This window comes from Mustela erminea, chromosome 16 (assembly GCF_009829155.1).
Source record: "Mustela erminea isolate mMusErm1 chromosome 16, mMusErm1.Pri, whole genome shotgun sequence".
Classification (NCBI taxonomy): Eukaryota; Metazoa; Chordata; class Mammalia; order Carnivora; family Mustelidae; genus Mustela; species Mustela erminea.
The window spans coordinates 38,779,552-38,795,641 of NC_045629.1; the positions used below are offsets into that span (position 1 = coordinate 38,779,552).

General features: G+C 33.0%; 1 long non-coding RNA gene across 1 annotated transcript in view; it reads left to right on the forward strand.

Annotated features, from left to right (window-relative positions):
- Positions 1-218: 218 nt before the first annotated feature.
- The window catches only part of LOC116575457, a 28,411-nt gene continuing 12,539 nt past the window's right edge, over positions 219-16,090 (forward strand). Inside the window, exon 1 of the long non-coding RNA XR_004279785.1 lies at positions 219-320. This is a non-coding gene — a long non-coding RNA (uncharacterized LOC116575457). The remainder of the gene's footprint in view (positions 321-16,090) is intronic.

The following is a 16,090-nucleotide window of genomic DNA, read 5'->3' on the forward strand; positions in this document are numbered from 1 at the left end:
TTTTTATAAACATAAATTTTTATCCCCAGGGGTACAGGTCTGTGAATTGCCAGGTTTACACACTTCACAGCACTCATCATAGCACATACCCTCCCCAGTGTCCATAACCTCACCCCCCTTCTCCCACCCCCCTCCCCCCAGCAACCCTCAGTTTGTTTTGTGAGATTAAGAGTCACTTATGGTTTGTCTCCCTCCCAATCCCATCTTGCCTAAGGCCTGAGCTTCTGTATATGAAACAAGTTCCCTCCTGCCATGGGGTAGTCCAAAGGTCATGGAAACCACAACCCATATGACACAAGACATCCATTTTCTATTCGTTGGTAAGTAAAAATGCATAAACAAGACTTCCTCTTCCCTCACCTGCCACCAAAGGTTATTCCTTGTCTAAATACAGCTGCTTCCTATCCTCCAAGAAAAAAGTTAAGTGAATTTGTACTGTTGTACATAAGGTTATACAAGAGTGGACTTGACCAGCCACCATTGCTGGCTTTGAAGATGGAAGTAGGCCATGAACCAGGGAATACGGATGGGGTCCAAAGCCAAGAAGGACTCCTGGCTGAGAGACAGCAAGGAATCGGGTACTTCAGTCCTTTATCAGTATGGAAGTAAATTCTGCCAAAAACTTGAATAATCCTAGAAGTAGATTCCTCCCACTCCAGAACCTTCACATAAGAGCTCAGCTCACTGACACCTTGATTTCTGCTTGGTGAGAACCAGAGATACGAAACCAACTGAATCTACTAAGACTTCTGACATATAGAACTATGAACAATAAATTTGTGTTGTAAGCAGCTAAGTTTGTGGTTATAGCAGCAGTAGAAAACTAACACATGGTGTAAACATTCACACATGCCTTGTCATTTAAAAAGGAACACAAGACTCTGTGATCCAAATGATCTCCCTACTGTTTAAGCTGTTGCTGAAACACTACAATTAGTTGTTAAAGGTCGTCTTTGAAGTAGAATGTTACCAGGAGGGAATAACAGTCAAATCTAGTAATGTCTAGAAAGGCCAGCTAATGATTTAACCTAACTCAGATTAACTTTAGTAATTTAGCAGGAACCTAAAGAAAGGGAATGAATACAGGACAGGTTAGCACTGGCAGAGGGTTTGAAGAAAATACAAACAGGGCTTGTCCATTGATTGCAGGCCTATTTAAGGCACAAGGACAAGGCACGCGGCAGCAGGGAAGGAAGGAAAGGAACTGGAGGCATACTGAAAGAGGAGAAATGCAAGCAGAGAGGAAAAATGATCTCTGCTTCAAAACCTGTGAGGAGTTAGTTCTGTTTATATGTATTGCAGATTCTAATATATGTGTGTGTATATACATATATAGCAAATTCAAAGTAAGAGGAGAAAGCTTAGTCAAATCTAAAATCAGCTAAGAGCCTGCATTGACAAATGAAGAACTTGCTTATACTCCCAGCAAAGTGTACAAAATTTAAAATAAAAATAAAAAAGTTACAGTCATATGACTTTTTAGAGTGCATTACCTTAGTTTTGCACACTGGCACTATGGTAGCTAATGAAGTTTACTCAAGGTGTGGTTATACCTAATACAGTACACACTAATTCATTAAAAAGTTAAATATGATTTAGTTATACTAATACTCTGTCAACATGTGTCATTAATAATCTATCAGTATGAGAGAGCTTCATATATCAGACTGGAAAAACTTAATGGAATATACAGCTTCAGGAAAACAGTTCTGAATGGAGAACTTGGATCACACCTAAAGCAGACACTAAATAGTCTGTTCTGCTTAGCTCAAGACATGCTATGGGATATAAAAAGATAAAAACAATTAAAAAATGGTAAAAAATTAAAAGAACTCTTTATTCATAGATTTTAAAGAACATTACCAAAAAAAAGGGAGGAAGATAAATTGAAACCTAATTTAAAGGTCCTTAGATTATAAATAAACATACAGTGATAATAACAGTAATAACAATTTATTCAGCACTTTCTGTTTACTTCATAGTCATGTTACCAGGCAATTATATTAAGGATTTTTAATCTTCCCGGTCCTGTGAGGTAGGCATTATTATCTAAGTTGCCGAGGCAAGGAAAGTGAGGAGAATGGCAAGTACTGTTTGCTCATAGTCGCAACTAGTAATTGGCAAGGCAAACATTTGAAAACAAAATTTTCAGACATATTAGACACCCGTGCTTCATCAAAACCTTAATAATGAGATTATGCTGAGTGAAATAAGTCAAGCAGAGAGAGTCAATTATCATATGGTTTCACTTATTTGTGGAGCATAACAAATAGCATGGAGGACAAGGGGTGTTAGAGAGGAGAAGGGAGTTGGGGTAAATTGGAAGGGGAGGTGAATCATGAGAGACTATGGACTCTGAAAAACAATCTGAGGGGTTCGAAGTGGCGGGAGGGGTGGGAGATTGGGGTACCAGGTGGTGGGTATTATAGAGGGCACGGATTGCATGGAGCACTGGGTGTGGTGAAAAAATAATGAATACTGTTTTTGTGAAAATAAATAAATTAATTAAAAAAAAAGAAATTTGTAGTGGGTAAAAAAAAAAAACCTTAATAATGTCTATTTCTAAAAACATCAAAAACTAATAATGACTGTATGCTGGCTAATTGAGCAATAGTAATTAAAGCAAAATCTTATCCAAAATAATTTTTTAAAAAAGAAACTGAAACCAACAAAATAAAATAAAAAGTACCTCAATCTTTATTTGATCATTTCTTCACCTATACTATTAACATAGTTTAACAATTGATGAGCAAAACTGCAACCCCTACACTGTCTAATGTGGATGTCGTAGATTACTACTAACCCTAAATCTATTCAATATGTTTACTGAACATATATATGTATTTCTGATGGATTTTTATCTATTTTCTATTGATTTTAATAGCTTTTCATCTAAGAAGGATATTACCATTTTCTATTGTAGATGTTTTTTATTTTGTTTGTGGTACTGTTGATGTACATTTTTAAAAAATTAAAGCAATGCATATCCATCTATTTATACATGCCATCTTCTACAACAAAAAATCTATTTTATAAATTTAAAAGATAATCTTTTACAGATTTCTTTAAAAAGGCTAAGTATTTATAAGTTGTTATATAGAAAATTTGTATGTTCTAATTATTTATCAAACATTTTTTAAAATTTGTGGTTACTAAAATTTTGTAGTTCTCTTTATAAATAAGCCTAGCACATTTATTTTTAGTCTCATTCTTTAGTATTTTGTTTTATATTACTACTGTGATAAAGCCATTTTTCATGATGTTTTCAAAGGAGTTATTGACGGCATACAGAAAAGCTATTTGATTTTATAGAGATTTTGTAATAGACCATGTCACTATTCCATTTCTTTTTTTACAGTTTTTATTACTTTCTTGGCATTCTCAGTAGATAATCATATTATATAGAGATTGTTCTAATTATATTTTTTATTATAGTTCATATATCTAATTTATTTTATCCTCTGTCATTTCATCCTATGGCTAAACCTTCCCCTGAATTATTATATAATAGCAGTGATAAAGGACATCATTGTCCTAGTCTTGCATTTAATGAAACTGTCCCCACTTCACACAATTAAGTAAAATTTAAGATTAAAAAAATACTTAAAAGTACTACTGAATTTGGTTACATTTTTGTTAAAGTTTATCAAGAAAATCTTGTGCTTTTCTCCATTGTACATCCTAATTTTATGGAATATATTAGATTCCTTATGGATAAGTCATCCTTTTATTATTGTCCTCTGTACTATTGGCACTTTATATATATAAAAATATGAATATTTATATATACACACACACGTACGCATATATGGCTATATGGCTTGATCTGTGTTAAACATTTAATTTCAGAAATGTACACATATATCTCTCTTGGTAAGATTGATGTATAAATGTGTCTTTTGTACCATCTACAAGTGTTTGTGTTATAATTATGTCAGATTCATAAAAGAAGCTTAGAAGCTCTACACATCTTCTATGTCCTATAATAATTTACATAAAAAGGAATATATATGCTCCTCAAATATTTACATGAACTTGAAAATAAAATAATTTTGTCCTAGTACTTTTCTTGGAGATAGTTCTTTGAGAACATTTAGAACATATCTCATATTATTGGGCTTGTTCAAAATTATTTTATCATCTCAAATCATTTTTCTGAAAAAATATATTATTTCTAAAGGTCAATTTCCTCAAATTTTTAAATGTAGAAGAATTGTTTTTTCCAGGATTCATGCCTCCAAATTGAAGTTTTATCTAGTCTGCCAAAGACTACAATTAATTCCCCAAGAAACTGGAAAATATTAGGAAACAAAGTTGTAAATTGGCCCAGTAAAGGATGTATTTTTCATTCTTTTCTCATCTGCCCCAACTGTAAGAGAGTTTCCTCCAAATTTCTGTGAGATGTGGTAGATAACCTTCCATTTTTCCTGGCATTTACGTATTTTTCTCCGATGTTGACATCATTTCATGCTTGCAGTGAGGATTTAGTAAAGAGTGGAGCACACGTAACTAAACTGCTAGCCAAATTAACTTACCCGGAAATGCTTTTGGACCATTTAGATGTAAGGAGTGTCCGTTGTTCTTGGTTAGAAATCATTATAGGATAAAATGAAATGAACACAAAAAATGTTCAGTTAAGCTAGATGACTTCTAAATTGCTAAAACATGTAACCATCCCTGATAAAAATTATGAGTAATCCCTTTGCAAATCTGCTATTATGAGTATCAATAGAAAAGTAATGATTCTAAGAGGAAACAGTGAGAGTGAGAGGTCATCTCTTGCTCTTTTCTGGTCAGGCAATCGGCAACTGTTCCACAGAATCTACAGGAACCACCATTCTGAAGGACATTTCCGCTCAGTGTTTCCAGACTGCAAGGAAATGGATACTTTGTTCCTCCTTAAGAGGCAATTTAGGATCATTCTTCCCAATGAACTGACATTGTCCTTCCTGGTAAAGCTTCCCTGACACTATCAGTTTTCTTTTAATGGCTTTACAGAATGCTAGATTTCTGTAACATTTTGAATTGCTTTGAGTTGTGTTAGTATACTACTTCTGATAATAAATCTATTCATGCATGTTATGGTACCTTATCAACTTTAATATCTAGGTGATCAGCCAGAAGTATTGAAATAGAAAATAAATTAGTGGATTTTTTTTTTTTTTCCTACTGGATACCTGTTTGCAGAGGTATTTGGAGTTATACCAAGTTTTTGGAATCCTATTTCACCTGATTTTGGAATCTTGGATGAGTACTCTTCCCTATATGAATTTGTTTAATAAACTGTTATAAAGTGAGATCACTACAATTATCCTTTATAGAAAACAATTTCTTTTCCCTATACATATTCCAGGTAATACAGAAATATAACAACAATATCCTTCCCATTTAGGGTGTCCTAACCTTGGTAATAAAAATTTTGTTTAAGCTATTTAGTTGAAAACTCTTTTTTATCTGGTCGCTCTATGTTCAGACCCCTTTGACATTCTATTACAAGCTCTTCCAGGGCTCATCTGAGAGCTCTTTCATACAGTAAGTTTACCTTTCTGATTTCTAAGATAGACACCAATGAGATGGATAATACAAGACACATGTTTGCATCTATCATTTACAAATTGTTTTTCCCTTTCTATTTACTCACATAACTGAAACATGCAATACACGGGAGAAGTGAATGCAGATACAATTTAAATTCCCTTCAGTTATGACTACAAACTTAATTCTTTTCATTTTTGAATAAACTTAAAATCTAATACTCATTGCCTTAAGGTGTCATTAATAATGACACCCAATATACTCCTAAAATAAATATCTATAATTAGAATGTAACCCTATCCAATATAATTTAAATATAATCATATAACATTCTGGTATATAATCCATCAAGTATATATTAAAGGATTATCTTATGATAGTTGAAAAAATTTAATATTTGAACTAGGATATTGGTACCTGAACTTAGGCTAAGAAATAATCCTATATATTCTTTTGTAATATTGTACTAAACTAAGTGACAAGGAACTTATGATGTGAGTAGGGCCCACCTACTCAGGTTTTATAATAACGACTATGGTATGATTTTGTAACAGATTTATGATACCAGCTGTATTTTACGGCAGTATTTTTGTCTTCAGTTTCTCCAGGGGAGATATATATTATTTATGATTTGGCTGAAGATGAAATGGCTCCAGGGATTAGTAATGAGATATGAAACCTTTCATCTCAAAGTTTTTAGTTCTAGCATATGATACTCATGCCTGAGAGTCCACATCACCTGTTGCTTATGAATTATGTCTAGTAACACAAATTTAGAGACTTGAGTCAAATTACCTGCAACCAAATTTCTTCTGTTTTAAGCTGCATATGCATAAGTTATCACAAGTAATCAGTGTTAAGCTTTGCAAGGACATCATAATTAACTTATTCTGTAGATGCTGGGTCCTTTTGGTGGGATACAGCCCAGAAACCTCACAGAGTAGGCTGATGTCTGAACTGTTGTTGGTCTGTTGGCCACTATTGTATGTTGGCTGGCTTAACCATTAGTCCATTATTATTCCATTAACATATATTAGGTATTGTTTAGTAAGTTCTACATCAGTTGCTTTACATTATATGCGTAAAATCTGAGGTAAGGATTATTATTCCCACTTTATATACTGGGTAGATTGAAATGAAGCTTTCCTGAAACCAAATAATAGATAGTGAATCTAAGGTTCAAACTCAAAGCAAACACCCTTTTGAATATTAAATAAATTGGGCAAAGTGCCCAAGATTCAAAGATTTGCTCTGTATACATTCATTCCCTCCCATCCACTCTCCAAAAATAGATAAAAGAATTTTAGTAGCATTTTCTTTTATTGAATATTTTAATAAAGTATATTCAAGTCAGATTTTTTTCTTCCCAGATTCTAGATTCTAAATTCTAGATGAGCACTGTTAGGACAGCTATTAATACTACATAATTTAATTCTAAATATGCATACAAATTTCAAATATGCAACTTAAAGTGTTAAGTTATATATAAGACAACACACATACACATACAGTATTAACTTGTTGGCAATTTGTATTTTTAAGCAAATATACTACCATTCGGTATGATAAATACATTATAATAGCAATTTACTAAGTGGTATGTTTAGAAAATAGGTAGACAGTAAAAGCATTGAACAAAGTCTATAGTAAGTATAAAAAATAAGCTTCGGGAGCAGAATAAATTTGCTTTCTGCTGAAAACTTTTTTTTATTCTATTTTCTCTTATGTCACACTCACCATAGCCACCATCCCCAATTTCCAGTATGACGTTGTCATAGAGACTAATTACAGTACTCTGACTGCCTTAAAAAAATGTTTTGAGGAAAAAAATATTCCATGGGTAATATCCTAATGAAGATTTAAAAAGTTATTCCCATTTAAAATAATCAATTAGTGTCAATCATTACATTCCTTCATGCATGTAACATGTAATTTTGAATTCCCATCTTTGACAAAAAACTACTCTAAGTGCAAAGATTGTAAAATGTGTTTTCATCATTGTATTTATATTGTTTGGCAGTAAAAAGATAAATAAGCAAATAGATAATTTAAGAGGAATAAGTCCTATTAAGGAAATACACCACTATTTTTTAGTGTTTCTCATGCAGTTTTTCTTATACTAATATGATAAATCAAAAGAAAGAAATATACCAGGAGTGCAGAGAATCTCAAAATGTCTGGTAAAATGAGTCTCGATTTATCATAAGGAGCTGAGTATCTTTTTCCTGCAGCAGAAATAAAAAGAAGATTTCCTAGAGCATTTATTTTTTAGTTTTCATACAAAAACCAAAACACATACACAAGCATTTCTGCCAATCTCAACCTATTCAAACATGTAACTTTAATTTTCCTATTATGTTAAGTGGGTCAGATGAACAGACTGTACTACATAGAATCTGTGATTCATGATTTCCCCCTAAGAGAGGTACAATTTGTGGGGGGAAAGAGTCTTCAATACTTGTAAGATTAGAATATGATACTGTCATTTACAGAACAAGTGTAAGCTAACATATATGTTGAACTTGTTGCATTGTTAATAAATGTAGAGAAGTAATTTAGGTCTACGGGTAAGATGCAACATTTTTTATACTGCATGTAATGATTCTGTGTTAAAGGAAATATGTTGTTGGTGCCACCAAGAAAACTCAAGAATCACAAACAGGAAATAAGAAAGAGCATATTTCCCAGGTTGATTCCCTAACAATAAATCACTGCCGTTATCTTTACACCCTAATAGTGCACTTACTCACAGTGGCAAACCTCTGACAGTCACTTTAATATATCTTGAGGTTAGTGTCAGGTTGTATAACTTAGAACAAATTCCAGGTGGTGAATTCTGAGGCTCATGACCAGCACTCAATGAATGACTGTATTTTTAGTAAACCTTTTAATCCTATGGAAAGTCTATCTGACATGAGAGTGTAAACCATAGATCACTGTGGCAACATCATTAGTCTGAGAAAAAAAATCCCCATTATTTACAGTCTCCTTTGAGAGAAAATCTCTTCTCTGAGTCTCTATTATATATGGTTTAGAAAATAATGTGTTAATAGTTGCCATTTTCACTGACATGTAACCTCAGAGGGAAATGATTTTGACATGTATTTTCTAGATTATGTCATAAACATATAGGGTTCCTTTTTAAAATGTTGAATTTTATTCTAAAAATAGAGAATTTGGTGTCAGAATCTTGTAGCCTTTAGTCTCATTTCCCATCTGATATTGACTCATTCAAATTTTTACAGAGCACTAACAGTTTAAACATAACTTAGATTAAAAGAAAATACAATCCTCCACACTCAATGAGCTCACAGGCTAGTAAAAAAAAAATTACAGTGAGTTAATAACTGCATTATGAGACAATATATTTGCTACAAGAAAATCCAAGTAATAGTTGAACAAGTGATAAGATCAAATTGAATGCAGATCATGAGGACTCATGAGATCGTGTGAGGGTGTCAAACATATAGGCTTGTTTGATGTGGAAAATAAAGAAACGAAACAAGTAGCTACATTTGAATAATGAATAGATAGGTTCCACTTTCATCAAAAGCATTAAGTATAGGTCCAAGAAGCTCAATGAAGCCCACGTGGGATTAATTGAAAGAAAACCACAGGGTGCCTGGGTGGCTCAGTGGGTTAAGCCACTGCCTTCGGCTCAGGTCATGATCTCAGGGTCCTGGGATCGAGTCCCGCTTCGGGCTCTCTGCTCAGTGGGGAGCCTGCTTCCTCCTCTCTCTCTGCCTGCCTCTCTGTCTACTGTGATCTCTCTCTGTCAAATAAATAAATAAAATCTTTAAAAAAAGAAAGAAAGAAAGAAAAAAAGGAAGAAAGAAAGAAAGAAAGAAAACCACAACTACACACATCAAAGTCCAAGTCCTGAAAACCAAAGAAAAAGCAAGTTTTAAATGAAGTCAGAGGAAAAGATGTTAGTTACAGTAAGATGAACAATGAGAAAAATAGGTGTTGACTTCTCATCAAAGGCAATGGTAGGCAGAGAACAGTAGAATTACATCTTCAACATTTTTTTAAGACTGAAAACTAGAAATTTATATTCAGGTAAGTTATCCTTCAAAATAAGTACAACATAAAAAAAATTATAGAGAAGTCAAAGCTGAGAGATTTTTATCACTAGCAGACCCATGCTATAAAAAACACTAGAGGAGTCCTTCAAGCTGGAGGGAATGATACCAGACAGAAACATAGGTCTAAAGGAAGGACGGAAAAACAGGAGGACTATGATATGGGGAAAGATAAAAGACTAATTTTTTTTCTGTTCTTAATATCTTTAAAAGACAATTGATGGTCATTTTTAATGCATGTAAATGAAACTGGCTTTTTGAAAAAGATAATTGAGACAACAATAAAAATGTATTATGGTATTTGTAAGATAAATGCAAGGTATTTAGTTCACTAGCACAAAGATTGGGAAGAAAATAAATGGGCATGCCTTACATTATACTTGCAGCCGTAAATATCAATTCTAGGATGAGTGAAATAGGTTCAGGATACATATTATAATCACTAGAATGACTAAAAATTTTCTTTTTTAAAAGGTGAATAAGGTTTTTAATTTGGGTAAAATCACCTGAAAATCAAAACTGAGCCTTGGTTTCAAAATGTCTCTGAGAAAGTAGTATAGAGGACAAAAAATGCAAAGAACACTACTTAGCTTAAATAAATTCTGCAATAAGCTATGTGTCAATTGCAAGGAAGAAAAGCGGAGGGGACAAGAATGCTCATGCTATCTGTCCTGCTTACTGGTGGGTCACCTTGATCTGTATCAGCAGTTTCTGATGGTTGGTATGCATGGGACCAACAACCAGCTCAGTGCACTTGAGAGATACTCAGGAAGTCCATGCTATTGATGTTCAATGTCATCTGGCTTCTGGGTTTGCATGCTGACTGGAGTACCAGGGCAGTAATAATCTCTTCTCTTCTACTGGCTCATGATTGTATCACCTAGTTCTGGTTGGTTATACTCAAAGTCATGGGTGAGGTAAATTATGTATAACATTGGGGTACAGCAGGTGTTTGTCACTTTTGGACCAGGTAGCCCCAGCAAAAAGCTCTCAAACAGCTTAATGTCTTATCGGTAGATGAACTTACATTTTTATCTATCTACAATTTTTCAGGCTTTTGGGGTAAAGTGCTTTTCAATTCTTTGGAGACATGTTTATGAGCAATTTTGGAGAAGCATATTAATAATCCAAAGAACATTTGGGGCAGGAAATTGTCTACAATTTCAAGCATAAAAAGATATTTATGTTAACTCTCATGAGGAAGGATGAAGCATCTTTTACATAAATTTATTTTACATATCACAGAGATATATCTAAAAGCCAACAGAAGAATATAATGACAATAGAAAATAAATAGCAAGATAATAAACAAAACCAAACATTTCATTAGCCATATTAAATGTAAAAAGAGTTCACACTCAAATTAAAAAAGGCAGAAATTGGCCAGACTGAATAAAAAGTTAAGTCCTAACTACGTGAAGTTTGTAAGAAAGTAGTTTAAATATCAAGTAAATATATGGGGGGAAATGTGGAAAGTTAAATACAAGAAAAAATATGCTATGCAAACTCAAATCATAAGAAAGCTGGTATTCCTATCAGACTAAGTATACTTTAAGATAAAAAGGTATATTTCAAAAAAATAAAAATAAAAAAAGATACATTTCAGAACTAAAAAAGGGCCAAGGTGAACTATTCTAGGAGACATAGATATCCAAACTACGTAAGAGCTTAAACTCAGAGTGCCAAAATACAAAAATTGACAGGAGAAAAAAGAAATAGAATAAATCAACAATGATTATCCAGGACTTTAACATTCCTCACTAATTCATAGATATTATATCCAAAGGTATAAAAAATTATACAGCAAATTATAATAAAACCATCAATTACTGTTTCATTTCATCCACTCAATAATTTATTGGTCCTATGTTGAACCTGACATTGTGTTAAGGACTGAATTGCAATGATGAATAAGATTCAGTCTCTTTTTAAAAAGTTCAAATTTTTGATCATAAGACAGATAGAAATAGATAAATTTCAATTAAATGTGCTGTTGAATATTTTAATAATTTAAGCACATTTTAATAGGTGCTGTTGCAGAAATGTGAGCAAAGTTTGTTGCAGAGTAGTAATTCTCATTAAGGAAATTAGGGATTTTATTAGGGAGAGGATATTTGAGCTGATAGTTAAACAGATATTTTTAAAGACCAGAGTAGCTAAAGGAGTAGGATGAGTCATTCCAGAGAAAAGAACATCTTAAAAAGGAAAAGAGTTGCAAAAGGTTCTGTAATGTCTTGGAAATGTCACACAAAAAGAGAGAAATGTCCCAAAATGAGGCTGTAATAGTAGATTGAGGGTGATTTTGAAGATGTGTATGTGCTGAGATAAGAAGTTTTAATTTTAACTTATTGACCTAAAAACCCAACAGAAAGATACAATGTCATCAGTATTTTTGGGAAGATAAGCCTGGTCACAATAGAAGTCAGTCCCAAATCAAGTTAGGCTGGAGGTAGAAACACGAGTAAAGTAGATTAAAACCTCTAACTTGGTGGTGAAATAACATGTTGTTCCATTTTCAGAAGCTGCAAGAAATGCCACACAAAATTTGTTACCAATCAAGTACTAAAATTTACAAATTATACAGAAGAGATTCAAGTAAATCCTTATAATAAAAATCCTTTTATTCACTTACATTATAATATGTTTTCTTGAGTGAGAGCAAATGGATATTATTAGAGCTAATAAAACAGAAATTGTATATAAGCCTATAGCCATATGCTTCTGGAGCACACACACATGTTGCCTGGTATTTGTGTGCCAGCTGTGGCCATCAATGTCATCAGTACATACCCAGATGTCCAAACTAATAAGCTGAGCCTTTTCTAGACCATGTTTCCTCTTACTAACCACCCCAACCAAACTTGCAAATGTTGCTTTTTAAATGCCCCTTATATTCTCCTAATATTCTTTTCTTATTTATTTTCTTTGCTACTGCTTTTGTTTTTTCCATCATTAGTTCTCCTCTTTTTTTTTTTTTTTAAGAATTTATTTATTAGACAGACAGAGAGTGAGAGAAGAAGAGAAAGCACAAGCAGGAATGAGCTATAGAACAAGACTACAAAGAAAATGAGGAATGGCTGTGGAGATAGCTATCTTCATCATATTGATTTCTGTGGTGGTTCCTCTTTTATATAAATATGTAAAAACTTACCAAATTATAATTTTTAAGTTTGTGCAGTTCATTACCTGTTCATTTTTCTTCAATCATGGTATAAATAGATTTCTAAAAACAATAAAGTATCATCTTAATAAAGATTATAGACCAGGGGGCTGTATGGACTAGAAACTAACTGATGGCATATAAGAAAAGAACACAGAAAATGAATGTCAGTTTAAGTGGCTAAAAATGTATTAATAAAGGTATGAATGAAGGAATAATATAAGTTGTAGTGTCCAATAAGGTACACTTGAAATGTAACTAGCTCAAACTAAAATTTGTTACAGGTAAAACACACTGGATTTCCACCCCCCACTAATTTAAAAATAATAAAATATATTATTAATACTTTCATTAAATCTTATTAAATCTTTATTATATACTTTATTAAATCTCATTAGGGGGTACCTGGATGGTTTAGTCGGTTAAGCATCTGCCTTCTACTCAGATCATGATTCTGGAGCACTGGGATTGAGTCCTGCATTGGGCTTCCTGCTCAGTGGCGAGTCTGCTTTTCCCTCTGCCCCTCACCCAATTCCTGCTCTCTCCCTCTCAAGTAAAATCTTAAAAACAAAAATTTAAAACACTTATTAAGATTTTAGATATGTCAGGTTAAATAAGGTATATTATTAAAATTAATTCTACCTTTATTTTACATGTTTTAGTGTGGCCACTAGAACAATTAAAATTACATGTGTAGCTAGCTATAGATAGGACAGTACTATTATGGGTGGGAGGTGGATAGTGTCTATAAACAACTAGGTCAATGACCCAAGTAAAATATTGTCACAGTAAATTTCACCAAAACTAACAATATATAAGATACTCATAGAGTTATTTGAGACAGTAATGGGCTAATACTTCACATTCTTGCATTTTCCTTAAAGCGTCATTCATTAAATGGAAATTGAGTAGTTTCTTTGTTACTACAAAGTATGAGAATCTTATCAGATGCTGATACAGAATATTCCATGTGAAAATCAACATTGTAGTAAAAAGTAACTTAACTGCTTATCAGAGGCTAAAAAAAAAAAATACATAAGAAATTTGCCCTACTTGAACATCTACAAGTAGATATGAAAATTAAATTCTGTATCCAATTTTACCCATAATGTTGATTCTCGAGTTAAGCCCAAATATATATATTTTTAAGATTGTATTTATTTATTTGAGAGAGAGAGAGCATGAGTGGGTGTGGAGGGGCAAAGAGAAGAGAAGTAGGCTCCCCACTGAGCAGGGAGCCCAAAGTACCGTGGGATCCCAGGACCTCAGGATCTTGACCTGAGCTGAAGGCAGACGTTCAGCTGACTAGCCATCGAGGTGCCCCAATATTTTTGGATATTCTTTTTTTCTTTTATTTTCTTTTTTTTTTTTTTTTTACTTCTTTCATTTAATTTATTTTAATTCCAGGATAATTAATATACAGTGTTATATTAGTTTCAGGTATACTATACTCAACAATTCCATTTATTACCCAGTGCTCATCCCCAGTGCACTCCTTGATCCCCATCACCCATTTTACCAATGTCTCCACCCTCCTCCCCTCTGGTATCCATCAGTTTGTTCTCCGTAGTAGTAGTTGAGTCTGTTCCTTGCTTTGTCTCTTTTTGTTTTCCCCACTTTGCTTGTTTGTTTTGTTTCTTAAATCCCACATGTGAGTGAAATTGTCTTTCTCTGATCGACTTATTTCACTTAACATTACCCCACACTCCACCATCTTTTACCTATCATCACTGTTTAAACTCAGTAGCAGCTAGCCACAGGAGACACAAGCTACTTTGTAGCCATGTTTAGCAACTAACCTGAGAGCTCTTCCTGGGCAAAACCTTCCCAATCTGGTAAATTTGTTCCTATTCCCCATGGCAAGTTTCAATTTTATTTTCATGTTTTCCTGAAAGAGCGAAGAATTTTCCCTGTTGGTGACAGATCCAAATTCTCTATCCTCAGTAGGAACCTAGTCTTTTGGATGGGAGGTGTATGCTTCAGTGTGTTTAAGAGGAAAGAAAACCAACTGCCAAGGAGAAAAGTGCACTTACACAAAGTATGCATATGTACTGACTTCAGCTGTAAGTTATGAATTCAGGACCCGGTAGAGTGCTGAAAATAACTGATCATGCTGTTTTGCTGTATGAATATTTATAGAGTTGATTGACAAACTTTTAAAATTAATCTTAATGTTCCTTAGGGTTGTCATTCAGCAATTTGCTTCAGTGGAAGATGTGACATCATTTTGATTTATTAGTTGCCTGCAGAGTTTTGATTAGTCAGCCATATGTTTTACCCTCCTTAAAAAATTTGGAAACCAATCCTCATCTTCTTAGGCGCACATTTAAAGAGACTTTGCTTAAGTCACCCTTTGATTAACTTGTTACCTATAATTAGTCAGAATATAATAGGATGTGTGACAGTAACAGTCAACACAAACATTTCAATAGCTTAGCACAATAAAAGTTTATCATTTGTGCTAAATGTCTACACAAGTCAAAAAATCATTACACATCATCTTACATTACATGATCTCCACTCAAAAGAAGGGGCAGCTGGCTGACTCAGTAAGTAAGGATGGGACTCTGGCTATCTGAGTTGTGAGTTTAAGCCCCATGTTTATTGTGGAGATTACTTAAAAATAAAGATAAAGTAAAATTAAGACTAGAGATCTGAGTACAATTTAAGCTTTGTCAGATGGAAAAGAGAGATGAGGGAGAATTAAGAGTTTAGAAAAACTCGCAAATCTAACAATAGCAACGGGGTAGCTGGTGATGATTTTATGTAAATAAAGAGAAAGGTTGAAGCGCTAAGTACCTTAAAGTAAATTGTAAACACACTAAAAGAAAATAGAGGTAAATATCTGTGAAGGAAAACAAGTTATTAAACTTGAAATAGTATGAAAAGTAGCAACTCTAAAGGGCAGTTTTTTGAACAAAAATTTTGAAGATATTTTGAAAGACACTTATAAAATCAAGAAGATAAAATAAAACCTAGAACAAAGTATTATAAAAAAAATGTGGCAAAGAGATATTATCTTCAGTAAATGAAAACTTAAAAATCAGTCAGAAAAATAAACTAATTTTCTAACACCTAAGCATACTAATAGCCTATATGAAAACTCTTCAACTTCATAAAAATTTTAAAATGTAAATTAAAATAAAAAGAGCATGTCTAAAATGTCAAATTGATAAATATTAAAGAAGGGTAATATGCAATATAATGAAAGATATATAAAAACATTCATTCATACACTCTTCTTGTGGAAATATATACCAGCAAAATCTTTCTTGAAAGCAATTTGATTCTACATACCTTAAGCCTTAAATAT